Below are 11,547 nucleotides of genomic sequence, written 5' to 3' on the forward strand. Positions count from 1 at the left end.
AAAAAAAAAAAGAAGTTTTTTCCTGTTTGAAATTTCCCAGTATGAAATTCTGTATTTTTCTATGTTGAAGGGAAGGAGTCCCCTTGGGATACCTTGCTCTCCTCCCAACCCATACATTTTTACCTTTAATCTGTTTCCTAAAGTTGCCGTCTTCAGCCTCTTCTCTAGCTTGTGTCGGCCCCCAGGGGCTGTTGTATCTGCCTTTGGCTCAGCCAAGTAGAACCTATTTCTATCAACCAGCTAGTGCTTATCAAATTACCTACCACACCGCCTTGCCTACAGGAGAAGAACAATTCCTTACTGTTATGTATTTAAATACATTGTTTATACCAAGAACTGTATGAGAAAGGGAAGTGAGACACAGACCTATTCTCATATTTTGAATTTAGGTAAGGAGACATACAAAACAACAATTGAATACTGTATGTAATTAGGTTCTAAGTTGGGGGTTGTTGAGGGGTTGGGGACTGCAGCAATAGAGGACTAATATCTAAAATATATAAGGAACTCCAGCTGGGAATGGTGATTCATGCCTGTAATTCTAGCCCTTGGGAGGCTGAGGCAGGAGAATTGCTTGAGCTCACGAGTTTGAGACCAGCCTGAGCAAAAAGCAAGACCCCTGTGTCTACTAAAAATAAAAAAACTGAGGCAAGAGGATTGCTTGAGCCCAAGAGTTGGAAGTTGCTGTGAGCTATGATATCACAGGACTCTACCAAGAGCAACAGCTTGAAACTCTGTCTCAAAAAAAAAAAAAATGAGCAAATAACCTGAACAGTCAATGTTACAAAGAAAACGTACAATTGTACAACAGGTATATGAAAAATGCTCAACATCACTAATCATCAGAGAAATGCATCTTGAAATCACAATGAGGGATCGGCCCCTGTGGCTCAAGTGGCTAAGGCGCCAGCCACATACACCTATGGTGGCGGGTTTGAATCTAGCCCGGACCTGCCAAACAACAATGATGGCTGCAACCAAAAAATAGCCAGGCGTGTGGTGGGCACCTGTGGTCCCAGCTACTTGGGAGGCGGAGGCAGGAGACTTGCTTGAGCCCAGGAGTTGGAGGTTGCTGTGAGCTGTGATGCCATGGCACTCTATCCAGGGGGACAGCTTGAGGCTCTGTTTAAAAAAAAAAAAAAAAGAAATCACAATGAGAAATCACCTCACACCTATCAGAATGGCCATTATCAAAATCAAATGATAAGCATTGGTAAGGACGTAAAGAGAACTCTTGGACACTGTTGATGGGATTGTAAATTGGTATGGCCATTATGGAAAACAGTATGGGAGTCCCTTAAAAAACTGAAAGAGGGTGGCACCTGTGGCTCAGTGAGTAGGGTGCCGGCCCCATATACCCAGGGTGGCAGGTTCAAACCCAGCCCCCGGCCAAACTACAACCAAAAAATAGCCAGGCGTTGTGGCAGGCGCCTGTAGTCCCAGCTGCTCAGAAGGCTGAGGCAAAAGACTGGCTTGAGCCCAAGAGCTGGAGGTTGCTGTGAGCTGTGTGACACCACCGCACTCTACTGAGGGCAATAAAGTGAGACTCTGTCTTTACAAAAAAACAGCAACAACAACAACAACAAAACTGAAAATAGGCTTGGTGCCCGTAGCTCAGGGGCCAGGGAGCCAGCCACATACACCGGGGTTGGCAGGTTCAAACCCAGCCCAGGCCTGCCAAACAACAATGACAACTGCAACCAAAAAATAGCCGGGCTTTGTGGTGGGCGCCTGTATTCCCAGCTACTTGGGAGGCTGAGGCAAGAGAATCACTTAAGCCCAAGAGTTTGAGGTTGCTGTGAGCTGTGAAACCACAGCACTCTGCTGAGGGCAACATAGTGAGACTTTGTCTCAAAAAAATAAAAATAGGGTGGCATCTGTGGCTCAAAAGAGTAGGGCGCCGGTCCCATATATCGGAGGTGGCGGGTTCAGTCTTGACCCCGGCCAAAAGCTGCAAAATAAATAAATAAAAATTAAAAAAAACAGAAAACCAGGAAATTCTGCCATTTGCAACAATGTAAATAAACCTGAAGGACATTATGCTGAGTGAAATAATCGAAACCCAGAAAGAAAATACTGTATGATCTCACCTATATGTGGATAAAAAGAAGTCAAACTCATAGAAACAAAGAGTAGGAAGGTGGAGGAGGTCATTGGGGACTGAAGGGTGGGGGAAACTGGGGGGAATCAGTGGCTCACACTTGTAATCCCCGCACGTTGTGAGGCGAGGGGTGGGAGGATCAATTAACACCTGGGCAATGAAACAAAATAAAAAATAAAGACTTCAGGCTGGAGTGGGGATGTGTGCCTGTTATCTCAGCTACTTAGAAGGCTGAGGCAGGAGGATCACTTGAGCCCAGGAATTTGAGGTTGCAGAGAGCTATGACCCAACTACTACACTCTAGCTAGGGTGACAGAGTTGCTAAAAAAGAAAAAAATAGTAAGAATTTTTAATTAAAGGTGAGTAAGTTCTGGAGAGCTAATGTGTAGCCTGTAATATTCAAGTCACATTTGACTTCTGCAATTACAAGAGGCGCCCGGATGTGACTTGTGCTCTTCTTTCATTACCAGCATGTATCATTACAATTTCAATAGTTTTTTTCATTTCTTAAAATGTGAATACATTTTTTGGCACCCTCTGTATATACACTTTTTGTCAGACCTCAGTCCAGGGGATGGGGAGAAAAATAAATAGCTTGTGACAAACTAGATTTCAGTGCTAGAAGGGCTCTCAGGAGGTCAGCAGCTACATCCCAGAACTATCCCAGGCATCACTGATGATGCACAATCAGGCAGTAAGCAGGGGTCACACAGTCCTGCCCACGGTCACATAGTGAGCAGGGGGCTGGAGCTCAGGTGTCCTCGTCCTGCCCAGTGTTCTCCCTACCACATCACATTCCCACCTGACGACACTGGACCGCAGTACTTAGGTACAGTGTGCTGTCCTGGAGCTTCTGGCATAGGGCCGGCTCTTAGATCTTCCATGTCACCCTTCTCTTAGCTGTGAACCCTGCTTGCCCTGCTGGGCTCCCGCTGCCCTCTATACCTGAGCACCTGTGGGTCACTGCATCCCTCTCCCTCAGAGCAGGATGTCTGGGCAGCAGTGCTGCCGTCACATGGGCCTGGGTAGTGCTGGGGTGGCCTGTGCACTGCGTCATGTGTAGCTGCTTCCCTGGCTTCCCACTAGATGTCAGTAGCAGCCCCTCCTCCACTGTGACAATGGAACTGTCCCCAGACATCACCACAGGCCCCTGAGCCAAAACTGCCTCTCGGTGAGAACCAATGTTCTTGCAACCACAGCAGCCCTGTCCTTGCTCTTTGGCTTGTTGGGGTCTGGGTAGAATTTCATTTGGACAGAGACATCTGCAGGTTCATTTGGACAGAGACATCTGCAGGTTCATTTGGACAGAGACATCTGCAGGTTAGGAACAAAGAGAAGTGGACGCAGTTCTGTAAAGAGCTTCAGCTGCCACCATTGTCATGCACAAACCTGCCAAGGTCCAAGGAGCTGGACACAGTTCAGCTCCACCTACTCACAGCAGAGAGGAAGGGGGAGGTCATAAGAAGGCGCAGGGTGAGGAAGAAACAAAGGCTTGGAGTTTCCAAAGGGACTGAGCTGAGGTCCCTGAAACCCCCTAGCAGAGGGCCTGCCCTTCACACCCTTCTGATATCTTCCAGCCAGATGCCACTGGCTCCATCTCACAGCAGTGGACTTGGAGTTAAGACACTCAGGCATTTACTGCTGTACAGTTTTTAACACAGTCATGTGGTTTTATTTTATCTTCACCTCAACCCAGCAATGAACAGAGGGCAGGTATTACTTTCCTGATCTCTCACACAAGTAAACCAAAACGTTTTAGACTGAAATGACTTGTGGTGGTAAAGTTCTGTGACTTATGCAAGGTGCTGCCCTTCTCTCGTGTTAGACATGAGGGTAGACTTTGGTCTTCCCCGCCCTACCCTCATTTTGTTGCATGCAAGAGTAAGATCAGAACCAGGTTTTTTCTCACAGAGTCTCACACTTCTGTCCCAGGCTAGAGTGCCGTGGCATCAGTCTAGCTGACCATAACTCCAGCTCCTGAGCTCAAACAATCCTCCCACCTCAGGCTCCCAGGGTGCTAGGATTATAGGTCTGAGCCACAGCACCTGGCCTATAAATTTTTTAAAATAGACTTTTTTTTTTTTTTTTGAGACAGAGCCTCAAGCTGTCCCCCTGGGTAGAGTGCTGTGGCATCATAGCTCACAGCAACCTCCAACTCCTAGGCTCAAGCGAGTCTCCTGCCTCAGCCTCCCAAGTAGCTGGGACCACAGGCGCCCGCCACAACACCCAGCTATTTTTTGGTTGCAGCCGTCATTGTTGCTTGGTGGGCCCGGGTTGGATTCAAACCCACCACCTTAGGTGTATGTGGCTGGCGCCTTAGCCACTTGAGCCACAGGTGCCGAGCCTAAATAGACTTTTTAAAAGAGCCGTTTCAGGGGCAGTGCCTGTGGCTCAGTGAGTAAGGGACCAGCCCCATATACCGAGGGTGGCAGGTTCAAACCAGGCCCTGGCCAAACTGCAACAAAAAATAGCTGGGTTTTGGGGCGGGCGCCTGTAGTCCCAGCTACTCGGGAGGCTGAGGCAGTTTCAGGTTCAAAGCAAAATTGAACAAAAAGTAGTTCCCTCAAACTCTGTTTTTTTGAGACGGCTATCCTCAAGCTATCCACCTGGGTAGAGTGCCATGGCATCACGCTCACAGCAACCTACAACTCCTGGGCTCAAGCAAGTCTCCTGCCTCAGCCTCCCAAGTAGCTGGGACTACAGGCGCCCGCCACAGCGCCTGGCCATTTTTTCGTTGCAGCCATCATTGTTATTTGGCGGCCGGGCTGGGGATTCGAACCCGCCACCTTAGGTGTATGTGGCTGGCGCCTTAGCCGCTTGAGCCATAGGCGCCAAGCCCTCAAACTCTGTTTCTACACACACAGCCCCACCCCCACCCCGTTAGCAATATCGCCTGCATAGTGGTGCACTGCCACAATCCCAAACCTACCCCACTCTTGGTTTCCTCGCATGTCCCAAATCAGTTTCACTGTGCTAAGATGAAGGTGTCTGCAGGCAGCTCCTTCTGGAGGCTTGGGTGGGGGTGGGGGATCCGTTTTCTCACCGTGTTCCGCTCCTCATGGCTGCCTGTGTTTCTTGGGTTGCAGCCTCTTCCTCAGTCTCCAAAGTTATCACTCCAGTTTCTGCTTCTGCTGGCACGTGGCCTCCTCTGACCCCGACCCTCTTCTGTCCCTCTTATAAGGACCTTTGGGGTTACATCAGGCTCACCAACTAATCCAGGATGATCTTCCCATGTCACAATGACAGGTTCCAGGGATTAGGACACATTTGGGGGGAAGATTATTGATCCTACCAAGAATTCTTACTCTGGAGCCTCAGTCACACTGAAGTGATGACCCTTCCAAGAATAAATTTCATTTTTTCTGGGACCTGAGGTTGGCACTGAAGGGGTGCAGTCCAGGGATTGGCAGGTTGGAGGAAATGGAAACACATGTTACTGACACAGGGACGTTACTCCCAAGGCCAATGCTGGCAGCTACTGCAAGTCCAGGTGGGTTCCTGGCTTCACACAGAAGGAATTCAGGAGTTAGCTGACGGTGAAAGTGAAAGTGAAAGTGGGCGGCGCCTGTGGCTCAAGTGGCTAAAGCACTAGCCACATACACCCAAGGTGGTGGGTTCAAATCCAGCCCGGGCCCGCCAAACAACAATGATGGCTGCAACCAAAAAAAAAATTAGCTGGGCATTGTGGTGGGCGCCTGTGGTCCCAGCTACTTGGGAGGCTGAGGCAGGAGACTCGCTTGAGCCCAGGAGTTGGAGGTTGCTGTGAGCTGAGATGCCACGGCACTCTACCCAGGGGGATAGCTTGAGGCTCTGTCTCAAAAAATAAATAAATAAATAAAAGAAAGTGAAAGTGAGATGTATCAGAAATACAGAAAGTCTACTTCACAGAGAGAGTAGACCCTCCTTCCTGCAGAAGAGAGCTGGCCCCCGGTTCCTTTAGTCTATTTAAGCAACAGCTTAATTATATGCTAAACAAGGGGCAGAATATTCATGCTCTTTCTTGGAGAGGAGTAGTGTTTTCCCAGATTTAGGGCACCATGAATGCCCTTTTTGACTAAATATGGCCATTCAGGAAGTAACATGGCATCAAGCGTATGAAGGGAGTCAGAGGCTTCCTTAGTTTATAAGGAAGCCAGAAGGTCAAGAAGTGGTCAATTTCTCTACCATCTTAGTTCTAACTGGTTGGAACTGGTTCTGCCTCAGTCTTGTTTGATCTGGTTACTCTGAAACTTTGTTTTGAGACTTCCTGACACAGTTAATCATTTCCTGCACAATTAAGCAATGCCCAGAGCAGTGCCTACCAGTTCCATTTTCACTACTAAAAACACAGCTCCACTTTGACTGCCTGGCCCTAGGAAAGTCTCCCTCTGCTGAGCACTTCACCCATGGAAACTATGCAATGATGGTGTAAGACAGAAGGCAGAAGGCTCTGTCAGACAGCAACTCAGCTTTAACAAAGGGGACTATTCCCAAGGCAGAACCTCTCTGTCCCCAGGAGACCATCTGGAGATTACCCAGAATTCACCTGGTCTGGTGTGGGCTCTTCATGATGTTCCCAAATCTCCCAAAGGCCGGATTCCAGAGAGTCTCCTGTGGCCACGGTACATTGGTGCCCAGTGAATATTTGGTGATTGGACATTGTTTTCTGTGTTTCCACTGTCTCTGTGCCTCTCACATTTGGTTCTCTTGCTGGGGCAGAGGGTGTCGGCCTGACCCAGAGCAGCAGAGGCACTGCTCTGTTTCTAGCCAGGACTGTGCTGTGGGTAGGGGAGGGTGGCCTGCGAATGCAGTAGCTACACTTGGCTCAGTCGGCAAGATCCTTGCTTTACCGCTTTGGCGAGAACCTCATTACAAACTTGTCCATGGTCTCGTCTGGGCATTGCATACAGTTCATCATCACAGATATGAAAAGTCTGACCTTCACTGCCTGCCTCAGTAACCTCAGTTAACTTTCTTTTTTTTTTTTTTTGAGACAGAGTCTCATTTTGTTGCCCTCCATAGAGTGCTGTGGTGGCATCATAGTTCACAGCATCCTCAAGTCTTGGGCTCAAGCAATTCTCTACAAGACTACAGGAGCCCGCCCAGCTGTTTTTAGAGATGAGGTCTCGCTCTGGCACAGGCTTGTCTCAAACTCGTGAGCTTAGACCAGGGTCCATAAACCGACCTCAGCAAGTGAGACTCACTAAACAGCACTCCTGTGAACAGACCATAGGAAGAGGATATCAGTGAGAAGGGGCTGTGGGCTGTGGAACCTCAGAGAAAGCCAGGTTCTTCTTTAGGGGTCCTCAAACTTTTTAAACAGGGGGCCAGTTCACTGTCCCTCAGTCTGTTGGAGGGCTGAACTGTGGGCCCTGGGACGAGTCGAATGCTAAGCAAGATGGGCAGCGGCGGCAAAAACACCCGGAGAGTTAGATAAATGTCCTAGGCGGGCAGCATGTGGCCTGTGGGCCGTAGTTTGAGGACGTCTGGCTTAGGTGATCCATCTGCCTTGGCCTCCCAGAGGCTAAGATTATAGACATGAGCCACCATGCCTGACCCCTCAGTAAACTAGTATTATTATTTTTTTTTTTTGACCATACCAAGATGACAGAAGAACAGTTAAGTATTATTATAACTGTCATCAAAACCTTTAGAAAAACAGCCATCTTGTGGGTTACTGGCTCAGCCGTCTTCCAGCAACCCAAAGAGCAAAATGATAAACTGAACATAAAAGCAGTTGGAAAGAAGTGGGAGAAGCATGAACATTATCTTTTTTTTGTTTTTTGAGACAGAGTCTCACTTTGCTGTCCTTGGTAGAGTGCCGTGGCGACATAGCTTACAGCTCACAGCAACCTCAAACTCCTGGGCTCAACTGATTCTCTTGCCTCAGTCTCCCATTAGCTGGGACTACAGGCACCCGAGCCCCTGGGCCCGGTCCCAGCACACCTTCTTGCAAGGGGGATGCTGGCAAAGAGCTTGGACTCTGGAGCCAGACAGATCCAAGCCCTAAGACCAGCTGCACCACTCATAGGCAAGGTGACCCCAGCTTCAGCCTCTGTCCCCTCAACGTCCTCAGGTATAAGACAGGGTCAGTCCTGTGCTCAAAGAGTGTTACTGCTCTTATATAACAAAGAGTTTTCTATACATAAAGTCAACAAGTTTTACGGTTTAAAACTAGAAGGACCTCCCCAGCTATTCCAATCCAGTTCCAGGTTCCTTCGTCTTCCTGAGGGGTCACCTTCTTCCTTGGGGACAGGTTGCCTCTTACTGTCCCCCTAACCAACCAAACTATTTCTTTTGCTGAATCCTACTTTCTTTCTTAAATTTCTTTTAGTATTCACGTTATCCTTATTATTATTATTGTTATTCAAATGATCCTTTGGTTTTTTAATCCATCTCTGCAGAAATGAAGTGATGGAACCCACACTGAGCTTGTGGTTAATAGATGGTGATAAATCTCTGAAAATGGAAACAGAGGCAGTCTATGAATAAATATGCTTTTTCCATGAACTCAACCCCAGGGCATGGTGGACTTTGTTCTCAAAGCTTTTGTGCCCTCAGTGCGGCATGAGGAAAAGAAAGCAAATAAATCAGGCCTCGTCTGCATGACCGAAGTTCACAGAGCAGCCAGCCAGGAACACTGAGTGTGCTAATAAATGGCTAAGCAGATAAGGAGCAAGGATACTCTGAACCCTCGTTCTGGCTGTGGCTGAATTCCACTCTGCTCCACCGGTCAGGAACAAGAATAAACAGTCAAACCGATGGCAGCTGTCTCCACGCAGTTGACCAAAGCAGTCGTCACACACCACTGATGTGCTCAGAAGTCATCAGATGTACCTTGAATTTGGAAAGTTTCAGGCTCTGCTCTCTCCTTTCCTTCCCCAGGGAACGGAGACAGCTACTCTGAGGTTGGCCAGTGGATAAAACATTCAGATAGTCACGGTGCAAACCCTGTGTTTCTCCACAGGTGGTGACTTTCGATGTAGGAGGAGTCAGCGGCCATTGCAATCACAGTGCTCTGTATGCGGCCGTGAGGTAGGAGTCTCTGGTGAGGGGGTGGCTCATTTACTCAGGATTCCTGGCTTCCACAGCACTTCCTGCTTGTTATCTGACACCTGGAAGTATCTGAAACTGACCACTGGATTATAATTAGAGCCCTGTTGATCATGCTGCTCACTGCGTCTCACCATGTCCTCTCAGAGAACTCTCTCCCACATCCTAGTAGGAAGTCCCTTCTCCTAAACAGCTGAATTGTTTTTACTCTCTGGGTACTGAAAATGGGCTAACTGATGATAGTTCTCTCTTTGCTTTGGCCACAGAAAGCTTTAGGGCCAAGTCTGTAACCCCTGTAGCCCATGGACGAGACTGCAGAATGAGTCCTGCGATGCCATGAGCCTCCTGGTTATATCTTTTTTCCCCTTCTTGTAAGATGAATTTGTCATCTTTCATTTTATAGATATACATATACATACACACACACACACTTTTTTTTTTTTTTTGAGACAAAGTTTCACTCTGTCACCCTGGGTTGAATGCCATGATATCATAGTTCACAACAACCTCAAACTCCTGGGCTAAAGCAATCATTTGCCTCAGCCTCTCATGTAGTTAGGACTATAGAGGCCTGCCACAATGCCAAGCTAGTTTTTCTATTTTTAGTAGAGATGAGGTCTCACTTTTGCTCAGGATGGTCTTGAACTTCTGAGCTCAAGCAATCCACCTGCTTCATCCTCCCAGAGTGATAGGATTACAAGGGTGAGCCACTGCACCTGGCCCGTTATATATTGTGTTCAGTATCTCAAATTTTTCTTTGGAGGCTTAGCACCTGTAGCTCAGTGAGTAGGGTACCAGCTACGTACACCAAAAGGTGGCAGGTTCGAACCCGGCCTGGGCCTGCTAAACAACAATGACAACTGCAACCAAAAAATAGCTGGGCATTGTGGCAGGGGCCTGTAGTCCCAGCTACCCCGGAGGCTGAGGCAAGAAAATTGCTTAAGCCCAAGAATTTGAGGTTGCTGTGAGCTGTGATGCCACGGAACTGTACTGAGGGTGACAAGGTGAGACTGTCTCAAAAAAAAGAAAAAAAAAAAGAAAAAATTTTCTTTGGAGAAGGAGTATACATAGATAACATGGAATCTCATTTGTCCTTCTTGGTCACCCTATTCTACTGATATTTTTCTACATTTTACCAGTAAAAACAAAATAGAACCTCAAGGGTTGGTGCCTGTGGCTCAGTAGGTTGGGCACTGGCCCTATATACTGAGGGTGGCGGGTTCAAACCCAGCCCCAGCCAAATTGCAAAAAAAAAATAGCCAGGTGTTGTGGCAGGCGCCTATAGTCCCATCTACTCGGGAGGCTGAGGCAAGAGAATAACCTAAACCCAAGAGCTGGAGATTGCTATGAGCTGTGGGATGCCACGGCACTCTACAGAGGGAATAAAGCAAGACTCTATCTCTAAGGAAAAAAAAAATGGAACCTTTACCTACGGTCATACAGACCGTGTCTCCTGTCTTCCAGCAAAGTGCTTCTCTGGGCCCTCCTGTGTAGCTTGGTGAGCCCATTGTAGCTACTGAGCAGAAGGGCTTATCTGATAACCTTCTAAACAAGTCCGCCACCCTCAGGCTAGAGCAGTGTGATACCACCATGAGGTCCAACCACGTCATCTCACTGAGGCTGTGAAGTGGTTTGCCCCGCCTGATAGGGATGCAGGACAGCAGAGGTGGAACGGGGTCCAGGAATCCTGGTTCTCCATTAATTATTCTGCTGGACACAGGTGAAGACCAGTCCAACCTGAGGACCGTCTACTCTTGTCCCTAAATTGTACATCACTTAGTGGAAGATGCTAGAAATTATTTCCCACATCCCCTTTTAGACAGTTCTGTGTCCTTGACTGTGGAATGGGGGAGGCCAGACCTCTCCCCTCTTGTAAAGACTGTTCACAGCCTGGCCCAGCCGCAGGCCACAGCCACGAGGAGACATGCTGCTCGCTGCATTAGGTCCCTTCAGATTCAGGAAAGGCACATCCCCTACTTAATAGTTTGAGCTGCGGTTTTTTGTGAAGATACGTGGAAAACAAGGCAGCCCCAGCGTGGTCTTTCCAACTGTAGCGTTTGGGATATGAGGCGATTTGGGGGCTGTGCCCCCAATGCCACCTCTTTCCTTGGGTGCCCTGACCACTCTCAAGAAAAAGCCATGCTCAGTGGCTCACATCTATAATCCTAGCACTCTAGGAGGCTGAGGCCAGTGCACAATCTGATATCAAGAGTTTGAGACCAGCCTGAGTTAAGAGTGAGACCCTGTCTTTCCTAAAAACTAGCCAGGTACTGTGGTGGGCACTTGTAGTCCTAGCTACTCTGGAGGCTGAGGAAAGAGGGTCACTGAAGCCCAAGAGTTTGAGGTTGCTGTGAGCTATGATATCATAGCACCCTACACAGGGCAACAGAGTAAGACTCTTAGGGAAAAAAAAA

At 48.2% G+C, this 11,547-nt stretch overlaps 1 long non-coding RNA gene across 1 annotated transcript in view; it reads left to right on the plus strand.

Moving 5' to 3' along the window:
• Positions 1 to 6,257: 6,257 nt before the first annotated feature.
• Positions 6,258 to 11,547, plus strand: part of LOC111725678 — a 7,442-nt gene continuing 2,152 nt past the window's right edge. Inside the window, exons 1-2 of the long non-coding RNA XR_002773685.1 lie at positions 6,258 to 6,702; positions 9,048 to 9,115. This is a non-coding gene — a long non-coding RNA (uncharacterized LOC111725678). The remainder of the gene's footprint in view (positions 6,703 to 9,047; positions 9,116 to 11,547) is intronic.

This window comes from Otolemur garnettii, unplaced genomic scaffold (genome assembly GCF_000181295.1).
Source record: "Otolemur garnettii isolate 467f Iridium unplaced genomic scaffold, OtoGar3 scaffold00046, whole genome shotgun sequence".
NCBI classification, from domain to species: domain Eukaryota; kingdom Metazoa; phylum Chordata; class Mammalia; order Primates; family Galagidae; genus Otolemur; species Otolemur garnettii.